Source organism: Oncorhynchus tshawytscha, linkage group LG13 (assembly GCF_018296145.1).
Source record: "Oncorhynchus tshawytscha isolate Ot180627B linkage group LG13, Otsh_v2.0, whole genome shotgun sequence".
Taxonomy (NCBI): Eukaryota; Metazoa; Chordata; class Actinopteri; order Salmoniformes; family Salmonidae; genus Oncorhynchus; species Oncorhynchus tshawytscha.
Genome location: NC_056441.1, coordinates 39,547,421 through 39,561,647, shown reverse-complemented (window position 1 = coordinate 39,561,647; position 14,227 = coordinate 39,547,421). Strand labels below are relative to the sequence as shown.

General features: G+C 42.9%; 1 long non-coding RNA gene across 1 annotated transcript in view; it reads right to left on the bottom strand.

Moving 5' to 3' along the window:
* LOC112264911 overlaps positions 1-11,936 on the bottom strand; it is an 81,631-nt gene extending 69,695 nt beyond the window's left edge. The window contains exons 1-2 of the long non-coding RNA XR_002955691.2: positions 11,470-11,936; positions 2,768-2,825 (exon numbers count right to left, since the gene is read on the bottom strand). This is a non-coding gene — a long non-coding RNA (uncharacterized LOC112264911). The remainder of the gene's footprint in view (positions 1-2,767; positions 2,826-11,469) is intronic.
* Between the last annotated feature and the right edge of the window lie 2,291 nt (positions 11,937-14,227).

The following is a 14,227-nucleotide window of genomic DNA, read 5'->3' as shown; positions in this document are numbered from 1 at the left end:
AATGTGAATAGAGAGACATGGAGATAAAGAACAAATGAGACAATGAACAGGAGTGAAAAGAGAGCAGAAAGTAAGACAGAGAAGAAGGAAGAATGAGTGAGGTTGATAGACTACCTGTGAAAGAGAGAGGGGCAGAAAAGGCAGGGGGGGAGAGAGAGAGAGAGAGAGCGATGAGAGAGAGCGATGAGAGAGCACAAGCCGATGAAAGAGAGAGAGAAAGTGCATGAGAGAGAGTGCTATGAGAGAGTGCCAGCGAAGAGAGAGAGAGAGCGAGATGAGAGAGAGAGAGCGCTATGAGAGAGCACGAGCGAAGAGAGAGAGAGAGCCCGATAAAAGAGAGAGAGAGAGAGAGCACAATGAAAGAGAAAGAGAGAGCACGATGAAAGAGAGAGAGAGAGCACAATGAAAGAGAGAGAGAGAGAGCACGATGAAAGAGGGAGAGAGAGCGCACGATGAAAGAGAGAGAGCGAGAGCGCGGCAGAAAGGGCCTAGGTTAGGGTAGTGAAAGAGAGAGAGAGAGAAACCTGAGACGGAGCTGCATTTCCTGACAAAATGTAAAAAATATAAAACAATTAGAGAGTGTCATTTTCCCAAATTTTGAAACCCTTATTCAAGGTTTCAAAGACCTCTCTGATGAGGATAGGCTACCCGTCCTGTTGGGGGAGGATGCAGAGAGCTGTGGGTTGGCAGCGCACTACATTGCTGCCTGCCATAAGTTGAGGGACAGTGTCTGACAGACCAATCAACCTGCACATGTACTCTACTGTATGCTTATTGTTATTGTTGAATGTATGGTTATTTTGACACTTGGTTATTGTTGTTACTGTTGTCCCGTTGACAATTTTGATTCTCATTTTATTTATTTTTCTATTGTAAATATCCAAAATAAGCTTTGGTAATATGTACATTGTTACATCATGCCAATAAAGCGAATTGAATTGAATTGAGAGAGAGAGAGAGAGAGACAGAGAGACAGAGAGAGAGAGACAGAGAGAGAGAGACAGAGAGAGAGAGACAGAGAGAGAGAGAGAGAGAGAGAGAGAGAGAGAGAGCGAGAGAAGGCGGGAGGGTGTGTGCTAAAATAAGAGGCAGGCTCTTGTCAGCACTGTGACCTACTCATGCAGGACTGAAGAATTCTCCCTGTCTAACAGGACACATTCCTCCGGTCCTCAGACATTAACCCAAGCGCTGCCGCCCTGTTGGGGTGGAGCGGGCTACACTGGCAGCCCTCACTGGCACTGGGTTGCACCATTGTACAATGCTCTACACTAGCAACTCATTGTTTTTATTTATTTATTTTTTCTTGGATAGAGACAGTGAAGGGAGACAGTGCTCCAAAGGCAGCCACAGTAAACGGCTATACCACCACAGGCCACCACGAGCCACTTCATCAGTACTGTCCTGTGCACACATTCACCAAGCCTAGTTCTGCACACAATAAATCAGCACATATACTGTATCTGAAAAGCCAATAATCTACATATATTGAAGCATGATTAATTGTGATGCCTAAACTGCCACAGCACACACACACACACACACAAACGCTGAAGGGAGCCTATACACATTTCTAAACGAACACAGTAAATAAGAATGCGTTGATCAGGTAAAGTCCATAGCATAACCAAGTGAACCATTGAACTGGGTGTAGGTGTGCATATGGTGCTGCAAAAACACATTGTGACAATATCTGGATATGAAGGGCTCTATTGTGTCGCCAGGGCAGAATGTCTTATTCTGCTGGTGGGAACTGGGGACGGGGAGTTACAAAGACGAAAATGTCATGTGAAGCTTCGCAAACCACATGCTCTTCTTTATACTCCTCTGCTTCTCCATGATTCCCTAGCAATTCACTACATACAAGACTGCAGGATCAGGACATGACCAACTGGCAACCTCACCACTTGTAACTCAGTAGGAAATACAGTATGTCAAAGTGACATGAAATACCCATCACCGTAGAACATTATCATTAGTTTGCTCTTTAGCTTCCTTGGTAGAACAACCTTAAACGGAATTATTATAGGATGACTCAGGGAGTTGTAATTCAATTGTTCTGGTGGTAAATCAATGGGTCGATCGGTTCCGAGCTCGAAATGGCTGACCAAGTGATCTTCCTCACTGCTAGATGTTTGAGAAAAAAAGATGACCGATAGAGCACTTGATTCTATTCACATTCAGATGACTTCCCTGAAAGGTAAGTGAAGTATGATGGATGATTTGTGTTGGTTATTTTTGACTGAAAATAAAAATATCTCCTTACTTTCGGTGGGGGTAAAAGCACCCAAACATCATACTTGAGTAAAAGTAAAGATACCTTAATAAAAAATGACTCAAGTAAAAGTGAAAGTCACCCAGTAAAATATGACTTAAGTAAAAGTCTAAAAGTATTTGCTTTTAAATAAGTACATGTAACAGACAGCCTAATTTCATGTTTTTTAAAATTTACGGATAGCCAGGGACACGCTCCAACACTAAGATATAATTTACAAACAAAGCATGCTTAGTGAATCCGCCAGATTAGAGGAAGTAGGGATGACCAGGGATGTTCTCTTGATAAGTATTTGAATTGGACCATTTTCCTGTCCTGCTAAGCATTCAAAATGTAATAAGTACTGTTGGGTGTCAGGGAAAATGTATGGAGTAAAAAGTACATCATTTTATTTAGGAATGTAGTGAAGTAAAAGTAGTCAAAAAATATAAATAGTAAAGTAAAGTACAGATACCCCAAAAATCTACTTAAGTAATATTTTACACCATTGCTTACTTTTCAGGTCTTGGGCTACATGGAATGGGATTGGCAATGTCGGGTGCATAGGTCAGGTCTGAAAAAGAGAAAAAAAACAGTTACATTTTTTGCAGTCATCTTTACTTCTTTTGAAAACTTCCCGTTCTAGTTCTGTATGCTTGACTGCTGCTCCCCTAATACCCCCGAAGAGAGGTAGCCTCTGTTTTCTCTATATTTGTCTTGGCTTGTTTGTTAGGCTGTCCATTGTTTTTACTGTACATCCACCTTTCTGTTTCCCAGTATGTCTATTAGCATGTCCGCTTACTGTATACAGTTGAAGTCTGAACTTTACATACACCTTAGCCAAATACATTTAAACTCTTTTCACTATTCCTGACATTAAATCTTAGTAAAAAGTCCCTGTGTTAGGTCAGTTAGGATCACCACTTTATTTTAAGAATGTGAAATGTCAGAATAATAGTAGAGAATGATTTATATGAATGCTTTTATTTCTTTCATCACATTCCCAGTCAAATCAAATCAAATGTATTTATATAGCCCTTCTTACATCAGCTGATATCTCAAAGTGCTGTACAGAAACACAGCCTAAAACCCCAAACAACAAGCAATGCAGGTGTAGAAGCAAGGTGGCTAGGAAAAACTCCCTAGAAAGGCCAAAACCTAGGAAGAAACCTAGAGAGGAACCAGGCTATGAGGGGTGGCCAGTCCTCTTCTGGCTGTGCCGGGTGGAGATTATAACAGAACATGGCCAAGATGTTCAAATGTTCATATATGACCTGCATGGTCAAATAATGATAATAATCACAGTAGTTGTCGAAGGGTGCAGCAAGTCAACACCTCAGGAGTAAATGTCAGTTGGCTTTTCATAGCCGATCATTAAGAGTATCTCTACCACTCCTGCTGTCTCTAGAGAGTTGAAAACAGCAGGTCTGGGACAGGTAGCACGTCCGGTGAACAGGTCAGGGTTCCATAGCCGCAGACAGAACAGTTGAAACTGGAGCAGCAGCACGGCCAGGTGGACTGCGGACAGCAAGGAGTCATCATGCGAGGTAGTCCTGAGGCATGGTCCTAGGGCTCAGGTCCTCATCCTGAGACAAGGCAGAGTATAGCCCACAAAGATCTCCGCCACAGCACAACCCAAGGGGGAGCGCCAACCCAGACAGGAAGATCATGTCAGTGACTCAACCCACTCAAGGGACATCATGAAAGAGCACCAGTAAGCCAGTGACTCAGCCCCTGTAAAAGGGTTAGAGGCAGAGAATCCCAGTGGAGAGAGGGGAACCGGCCAGGCAGAGACAGCAAGTGCGTCAGAAGTTTACATACACTCAATTAGTATTTGGTACCATTGCCTTTAAATTGTTTAACTTGGGTAAAACGTTTTAGGTAGCCTTCTAGAAGCTTCCCACAATAAGTTGGGTGAATTTTGGCCCATTCCTCCAGACAGAGCTGCTGTAACTGAGTCAGGTTTGTAGGCCTCCTTGCTCACACATGCTTTTTCAGTTCTGCCCACAAATGTTCTAGAGAATTGAGGTCAGGGCTTTGTGATGGCCACTCCAATACCCTGACTTTGTTGTCCTTAAGCCATTTTGCCACAACTTTGGAAGTATGCTTGGGGTCATTGTCCATTTGGAAGACCCATTTGCGACCAAGCTTTAACTTCCTGACTAATGTCTTGAGACATTGTTGCTGAAGATCTTGTTGCTTCAATATATCCACATAATTTTCCTACCTCATGATGCCATCTATTCTGTGAAGTGCACCAGTCCCTCCTGCAGCAAAGCACCCCCACAACATGATGCTGCCACCCCCGTGCTTCACGGTTGGGATGGTGTTCTTTGGCTTGCAAGCCTCCCCTTTTTCCTCCAAACATAACGATACTCATTATGGCCAAACAGTTCTATTTTTGTTTCATCAGACCAGAGGACATTTCTCCAAAAAGTACAATCTTTGTCCCCATGTGCAAACCGTAGTCTGGCTTTTTATGGCGGTTTTGGAGCAGTGGCTTCTTCCTTGCTGAGCGGCCTTTCAAATTGTCGATATAGGACTCGTTTTACCGTGGATATAGATACTTTTGTACCTGTTTCCTCCAGCATCTTCACAAGGTCCGTTGTTGTTGTTCTGGGATTGATTTGCACTTTTCGCACCAAAGCATGTTCATGTCTAGGAGACAGAACGGTCTCCTTCCTGAGCGGTGTGGCGGCTACGAGGTCCCATGGTGTTTATACTTGCGTACTATTGTTTTTACAGATGAACCTGGTTCCTTTTAGACCATCAGGAAATTGCTCCCAAGGATGAACCAGACTTGTTGAGATCTACCATTTTTTTTCTGAGGTCTTGGCTGATTTCTTTTAATTTTCCCATGATGTCAAACATAGATGTCACTGAGTTTGAAGGTAGGCCTTGAAATACATCCCCAGGTACACCTCCATTTGACTCAAATTATGTCAATTAGCCTATCAGAAGCTTCTAAAGCCATGACATCATTTTCTGGAATTTTCCAAGCTGTTTAAAGGCACAGTCAACTTCTGACCCACTGGAATTGTGATACAGTGAATTATAAGTGAAATAATCTGTCTGTAAACAATTGTTGGAAAAAAATACTTGTGTCATGCACAAGGTAGATGTACTTACCGACTTGCCAAAACTTAACAAGAAATTTAACAAGAAAAACTTCCGACTTCAACTGTATGTATACCAATCTGTCTATTGCTCTGCGGATATATTGCTCCTACTCTTTGCACACTGGGAGTTTTTCCATACCAGAAATTGACATTCAACCCCTGCCTTCAGAAAGATTCATACCCATTGACTTTTTCCACATTGTGTTGTGTTACAGCCTGAATTCAAAATGGATTAACTATATTTTTTTGCTCTCACACAAAATACCCCATAATATCAAAGTGAAAACACGTTTTTAGAAATGTTTGCAAATGTGTTGAAAATGAAATACAGATATCGCAATTGAATAAGTATTCACATTCCTGATTCAATACATGTGTTAGAATTATGTTTGGCAGTGATTATAGCTGTGAGTCTTTCTGGGTAAATCTCTAAGAGCGTTGCACACCTGAATTGTATAACATTTGGCCATTATTCTTTTCAAAATTCTTCAAACTCTGTCAAGTTGGTTGTTGATCATTGCTAAACAGCCATTTTCAAGTGTTGCCATAGATTTTCAAGCCCATTTAAGTCTAAACTGTAACTAGGCCACTCAGGAACATTCAATGTTGTTTTGGTAAGCAACTCCAGTGTATATTTCTCCTTGTGCTTTTGGTAATTGTCCTGCTGAATGGGGATTTTTTCTTCCAGTGTCTGTTGAAAAGGAGACTGAACCCAGTTTTCCTCCATGATTTTTCCTGTGCTTAACTCTATCCCATTTATTTTACCCTAAAAAACACCCTAGACCTTGCTGATGACAAGCATACCCATAACATGATGCCACCACCACAATGCTTGAAAATATGAAGAGCGGTACTCGGTGATGTGTTGTTTTGGATTTGCCCCAAACATGACAATTTGTATTCATGACATAAAGTAAATTTCTTTGCCACATTTTTTGCAGTTTTACTTTAGTGACTTATTGCAAACAGGATGCATGTTTTGGAATATTTTTTATTTTGTACAGGCTTACTTTTTTTAATGTTGTCATTTAGGTTAGTATTGCGGAGTAACTACAAAGCTCTCTGAAATTAGGTGTCCCCCTTGGTCAGTTCAGAGTAATGATCTCTATGTTGATAAATGTATTTTTTCCTTAATATTTTTTGTAATTTTGTACATTGTATATGTTCGATGTATTTATGCAGGGCTCATCTGTAAGAGAGACCCTATTTATGACTTCCTCTCAAAATAAAGGTTAAAAAAATAAATAAAAACTGCTGATCTATTCTCAGTTTTCTATCACAGCCATAAACTCTGTAACTGTTTTAAAGTCACTATTGACCTCATGGTGAAATCCCTGAGTTGTTTCCTTCCTCTCCGGCAACTGAGTTAGGAAGGACGCCTGTATATTTGTAGTGACTGGGTGTATTGGTACACCATCCAAAGTGTAATTCTTAGTTTCACCATCCTTAAAGGGATATTCAATATCTGAATTGTCTTGAGTCAATAAGTATTCAAACCCCTTTGTTATGACAAGACAAAATAACTTTTGGAGTAAAAATGTGCTTAGGTTTCATGGACACACTGTGTGCAATAGTGTTTAACATGAATTGTTAGTGACTACCTCATCTCTGTACCTCACACATATATTTATCCCTCAGTCAAGCTGTCAATTTCAAACACAGATTCAACCACAAGTGTAATTAATAACTTTGCCATCCTCAAAGGGATATTCAGTGTCTGCTTTAGGTACCCTTCTTTGAGAGGCATTTGAAAACCTTGCGGGTTTTTGTGGTTTGAATCTGTGTTTGAAATTGACAGCTTGACTACGGGATAAATATACGTGTGAGGTACAGAGATGAGGTAGTCATTAAAAAATCATGTTAATTTCTCCATTCTCAAACGGATATTCAATGTATGCTCTTTCTTTTTTTTTTTACCCATCTCTTATTTGCGAGGCTTTGGAAAAGCTCCCTAGTCTTTGTGGTTGAATCTGTGTTTGAAACTCACTGCTTGACTGAGGAGCCTACAGATAATTGTATGTGTTTGGTACGGAGATGAGGTATCGTTACAAAATCACGTTCAACACTATTATTGTTAAACAACGTATTTAGGCATGCCATAACAAAGGGGTTGAATACTTATAGACTCAAGACATTTCAGCTTTTCATTTTTAATTCATTTGTAAACATTTCTGAAAACATAATTCCACTTTGACATTATGGGATATTGTGTAGGCCAGAGACACAAAATCTCAATTTAAACCATTTTAAAGTCAGCATGTAACACAACAAAATGTGGAAGAAGTCAACGGGTGTGAATACTTTCTGAAGGCCCTGTATCTAAATGAGTCAACCCCATCTAGACACACACACAGAGCCAGCCTGCAAAGGAAATCCTTAGGTCTGCACTGATCCAGTTAATGTATGATGCTGCGGTTGAATATCATCTCTTAAGTATGAGCAACAGATTCACATACAGAAGAATGGAATTGATGGTGAGAGGAACATTCGGATGCTAAAACAATGGTACACATCGATGGTACACTTATTCCCTATGTAGTGCACAACTTTTGACCAGAGCCCCATACAGCTCTGGTCAAAAGTAGTGCACTACAAAGGGTATATGGTGCTATTTGAGACCTAACCTAAGAGAGCAAGATGTAGACAGATTAGAGCGATGGGCTTGTACAATATGTATTTCTATTACATGTTTGGAATATCACATGAGCTGCTGGCGGGTGACATTGTTCGTATATTCGTTAAAATTCTCCATATGAGCCTAATGTGATGATGAATGATTTCCACATTTCTGAAATGGATGGATCTAATAGATTTGAAATCGGGTACAACTAAATATTATGATAATAATGTACTTTTGTGGTATTTAGATGTGATGTCAACCTCCCTCTGAGACATACAGTATTCTTGTAATTTACAACCTGTCTCTTCCACTTCAAGCACAGGTATGTACTGTGCTATAGGTGCTAGGATGGGGCCATCGAGTCCATGCCAATGGTAGATCCATATAGTTCACTACCACTGATCATGAGCCTGCACCCCCATCCAGCCACTGTCATGTAAAGATTACAAAACACCCAGGTCCCAATACAGTACACTGGCATTACCATCAACTACCTACAGGACTGAAATCAAAGGTGGTTTGTTGAGGTTGAGGAACATTCAGAGACATCTGATGGTGGATTTGAATCAAACAGGTGTACTGCCGGATCATGGGATCCCCCCCTGACTGATGCTGCTGCAAACCCAGACGTTTGCCTCATGTGAACTTTGACATCAAAGACTTTCCCACCCCCCTTTCTTTAAAAGCCATAGGGAGGTCGTGGTGGTGCCAGGGCTGGAACGCCACTAAACAAAGGGACGTCCCACGCAGACTATTGAGATGATGTCTTCATTAATCAAATCAATACATGTGAATTCATCCTGTAACTATGCATGAAACATGAAATGAAAGGCCGCGTATTGTAGTCCTACTGGTTCGACTTAAGCGCATACTGTATATAAACACAGGGGAGGGAAGAGAGAAAGGGAAAGATTGGTCACTACATGACCAAAAGTATGTGGACACCTGCTCGTCAAACATCTCATTCCAAAAATTATGGGCATTAATACGGAGTTGGTCTTTGCTGCTATAATAGCCTCCACTCTTCTGGGAAGGCTTCCCACCAGATGTTGGAACATTGCTGCGGGGACTTGCTTCCATTCAGCCACAAGAGCATTAGTTTGGTCGGGAACTCCTGTTTAGCGATTAGGCTTGGCTCGCAGTCGGTGTTCCATTTCATGCCAAAGGTGTTCGAGGTCAGGACTCTGTGCAGGCCAGTCAAGTTCTTCGACACCAATCTCGTCAAACCATTTCTGTATGAACCTCACTTTGTGCACGGGGGCATTGTCATTCTGAAACTGGAAAGGGCCCTCCCCAAACTGTTGCCACAAAGTTGAAACCACAGAATTGACTGAAATGTCATTGTATGCTGTAGCATTAAGATTTCCCTTCACTGGAAGTAAGGGGCCTAACCAGAACCATGAAAACAGCCCAGACCATTACTCCTCCTCCACCAAACTTTATAGTTGGTACTATGCATTGGGGCAGGAAGTGTTCTCCTGGCGTCCGCCAAACCCTGATTTGTCCGTCAGAGTGCCAGATGGTGAAGCGTGATTCATCCCTCCAGAGAATGCGTTTCCACTGCTCCAGAGTCCAATGGCGGCAAGCTTTACACCACTCTAGCCGATGCACGGTATTGCACATGGTGATCTTAGGCTTGTGTGCGGCTGCTCGGCCATGGAAACACATTTCATGAAGCTCCCGACGAACAGTTATTGTGCTGACGTTGCTTCCAGAGGCAGTTTGGAACTAGGTAGTGAGAGTTGCAACCGAGGACAGAGGATTTTTATGTGCTACGTGCTTTAGCAGTCTGCGGTCCCGTTCTGTAAGCTTGTGTGGCCTACCACTTCGGGCTAAGCAGTTGTCGCTCCTCGTCGTTTCCACTTCACAATAACAGTACTTACAGTTGACCGGAGCAGCTCTAGCAGAGCAGAAATTTGACGAACTGACTTGTTGAAAAGGTGCCACTTTGAAAGTCACTGAGCTCTTTAGTAAGGACATTCTACTGCCAAAGTCTGTCTATGGAGATTGCATGGCTGTGTGCTCGATTTTAAACACCTGTCCAGTTGTGATTGAAATAGCCGAATCTACTAATTTGAATGGGTGTCCACATACTTGTGTATATGTAGTGTATATCAGGCTGACGATGGAGAGGAGAAGGTGAGTTTACATATTGGTACTGGACATACAATACATATGGTTGGATTAGCAGCTGGGTAGAGCATATTTGGGTCTTTTTCTAACCAACAATCACATATCAATAACATATGTAGTGTGAATCGCCATTGCCTCACATGTCATATTAATGTAATGACATGTGAGGCAAAGTAATGAATGACCACGATATCTTAAAATGAACACAAGATACTACTATTGCTATTGCTCGGTGTCGAAATTGTATGTACATACCAAGTCTCTCTCTTTACCAGTAAATATCACCACATCAAACAAGTTATCCCCAAAAATGCAGGAAAGATAATCAAACAAACTTTTTGAGTGTTTCGGAACCAGTAGTTAATTTTCCCCGATCTATTGATGACACCAGACCATGTCCTGATTTGTGAATATTGTCTTTCAATACAGAAAGGACAGACAGATTGAGGGGTACCCGGATGGAAGACGGAACAGAAAAGGGGAAAAAGATGAGAGGAGCATATAACAAAAAGAGAGAAGGGGCGACCCTATACTTCTAATTCCCAATTCCCAATACCCATATTGTAATACTAAAATAATCCAACATGGCCGACATGCCCTTCATGCCTCCTTTAACGCTTCATTATAACACACAACATCCTTTCGATACACACATCGATATATAACATGAAACGTGATTGGTACCACCCCACGAATGCGTAGGGAGTCACAGAAGAGTGATCCGCCATAAGAGTGATCCGCCAGGCACCTCTCACTCCAACCCACCAGACCCAGTCTCCCTCTCTCTCTTTCTCCTCTGTCTGGACTCCCAAAACTGGATGCTCTGAATGCAGCCCCCTCCAAAAATACCCATCTAAATGCGACCTAGGGTAATCCTACAGGGAGGCACTTAAGATAGCATATGTTAGAGAACAGCAGAGGGGGGAGAGTAAGAGAGAGAGGGAGATAGGGAAGAGAGAGAAGGAGAGAGAGAGAGAGGGGATAGGATGGGGGATTAGGATCCTAGGGGAAACATTTTAAAATAGTTGAAAAATGGAGCAAGGCATGAGGAGGGCGGGAGAAAGGAGAATCTGAGAGAAAGAAAGCGATAAATGTATGAAGAGGAAAAAAGGATATGAACAGACACACAGAGGCTTGAGGGACATTGACGGAATTATAAAAGATGAGGAAAAGTGAGGGGGCAAAAGACACAAAAGCGATATAGAAAGTACTAGCACACGTTTAGGAGATAAGTCTTGTTCCTTCTCTTTTTTTCCTCCTTTTCCCTTGATTTTGACCCTCTACTGGCCCCCCTTCTCTTCTCTCCCTCTAATGTTTCTTGGTAGTGCCGGTACTCTCTCTCCTACCTCTCTTGCTCTCCCACAGAACATGCTCTCCATTTTCTCACTCTTTTTTCTGCTGTCCCCTTTCATCTGTCCATTCCGTGAGCGTTCTCTTCTTTTCTTCGTCCTCTCTTCCAGAATGGGTATGTGAAGAAATTACTCAAAATGAACCGAATTTTACGTTAAAGCTAGAGAGCAATTTTTAATATAAAGTGCTAAAATAATAGGGAGGAGTAGATGCACAAATCAATTGGTAGCATGCAGTCTGATGCAGGGACAATCCAGGGCCTATGTTTTCAGGGGCAGAGGGGTGAAATGGGACGAAATGGTCTCGCTGTACAAGAGGGAAAGACCCAAAGCAAGCAAGGCAAATAAAAAATCAAATAAAAAACTGAGCCCTGCGCTGGCTGCGGTCTCAGGCGAAAGTGGATAGTAGGCGTGTGAGGGAAGGAGTTAGCCCGGGTGTGTGTGCCTGTGTGTAAAGAGGTGGGAGGGGAGAAAAGGGAAAGCTAGCTAGAGCGAGACTGGGATTTCATGGTGAAATATCCAGGAGGGAGGGATAGAAGAGGAGGAGTGTGTTGTTGGGGAGAGAGTGAAGAGGAGGGGGTTGCTGGATTTGTTTTTTTTCTCTCTCCCAGTATTCATTTTTGTACTTCCATTTCTTCCCTCATTCCTGGGTTAATACATTTTCTCTCAGAAAGAGAGCGTAAGAGCACTGCTCTCTCCACTTTGTGCCTCTTTTTGTCTCCCTTCCTCCTTGCTTATTTCCCGCTCAGTCTCCCTTTTATTCAGGCAATTTTCTACATGTGCACTTGAACTCTAAATCCTGTCTGACACTCTCTCTCTCTCTCTCTCTCGTAATAGTGCTTGCAGGCTAAACACAAGACAGATATGGAGAGGGCGAGGGGGACAAAAAAGGGGCGAGAGATGTAAATAGAGGGAGGGTGTCAGAAGGTGAATGTAGCTGGTGCATGAAGTCAGGCGCAGGAGAGCAGAATGAGTGAGCAACGTACTTTACTCAACAAGGCACAAGGTAACAATACACTTGAACCCGTCAAAATACCAGCCATCAAAATAAACCTAACTGAACATGAAATAATCCCGCACAACACCATGGGGGAAACAGCGGGTTTAAATGCAGGAACAAATAATTGTGAAATGGAAAACAGGTGTGTGAAAACAAAGACAAAACCAAAGGAAAAAGAAAAGTGGATCGGCAATGGGGCGACGCCGAGCGCCGCCCGAACAAGGAGAGGCACCGACTTCGTCGAAAGTCGTGACAGAGGGGAAGAGGCGTAGAAGGGCTGATTCAGAGCTGAGGGTGGCTCTGTGTGTGTGTGTGTGTGACTTATCATTTTTGTTACTTAATACTTTGGGTCTTAAAATTTGATTTAATGTGTGGTACACTGGTAAGCCTGAGGCAATGGCAAATATAGAAGAGAGAGGAAATCATCAAAACATAAACAGCAGCAAACTTCAGGGACCTCAAGACTGTCTCATTTAAACAGTGACGATGACTTGTCTTACATCTTTCAGTTGAGGGTTGGTTTATTTCCTGCATTATATTTAGCATTGTGCCTTCTTGTATTGTTAGCCCCTCTACTACTTATGGTGCGTACTACTCTGAGACAATCATATATTTACACAAAAAGGTATCTGGGTAAAATAATGTATTCATGGTGAGTACATATAACTTGTTATCATACTATTACTAAGTTAGTAGCCCTTTATGCTGTGCTACCCATCTAACAATGTTCTATTGCAAAACCATTTCCATGACCTACAAAATCCAAGCCATTTTATGCCATACTGACAAAGGCTTTTCCATTTCATCAGGAAATCCCCAGGCATCAGTGCATGTATGAGGCGAAAGTAAGGTGGCGGTGCAGTGACATGTGGGTGGAAATGGAGGAGAGTGGGGAGCGGGGGGGGGTCATAACAGTTAAAAAATCACCATCTAGCCAGGACGGGTTGTGCAGGCCCTTAGTTGGAGACCTCGAGTGCGCCTCCACGGCCCGGTCTATCCTGTGCCTCCTATGAGGACCAGGCTGTCTCTCCGTCTCCTCCCTCCAGGGCCGCCCTTCACTCCGGCGCTGCCAGGGCCATCCTTCACTCCGGCGCTGCCGGAGTCGCCCTTCACTTCGGAGCTGCCGGAGTCTCCCGTCTATTCGGGGCCCGCTGCAAGGGTCCCCAGTCCGAGGTCGGCGGCGAGGTTTGCCGCTCCAAAGGCGCCACTTAAGTGGGCCAAGACTATGGTGGAGTGGGGTCCACGTCCTGCGCCAGAGCCGCCACCGCGGACAGATGCCCACCCAGACCCTCCCCCTATGGGTTTAGGTTTTGCGGGCGGAGTCCGCACCTTTGGGGGGGTGTGCTGTCACATCCTGACCTTAGTTCCTTTTTTTATGTCTTTAGTTTAGTTTGGTCAGGGCGTGAGTTGGGGTGGGCATTCTATGTGTTGTTCTATGTTTTTGAATTTCTGTGTTTGGCCTGGTATGGTTCCCAATCAGAGGCAGCTGTTTGTCATTGTCTCTGATTGAGAACCATACTTAGGCAACCTCTTTTCCCACTATGGGCTGTGGGTAGTTGTTTTCTGTGTCTGTGTTTACCATACAGAACTATTTCGGTTTTTCATTTATTTCTCTTGTTCTTTTGTATTCTGTGTTCAGTTGAATAAATATATTATGGACACTTACCACGCTGCGCATTGGTCCGATCTCTCATACTCCTCGTCAGAGGAAGAAGAAAATCGTTACAGTGAAGAGCACTTTTTGCCAGTCCTGTC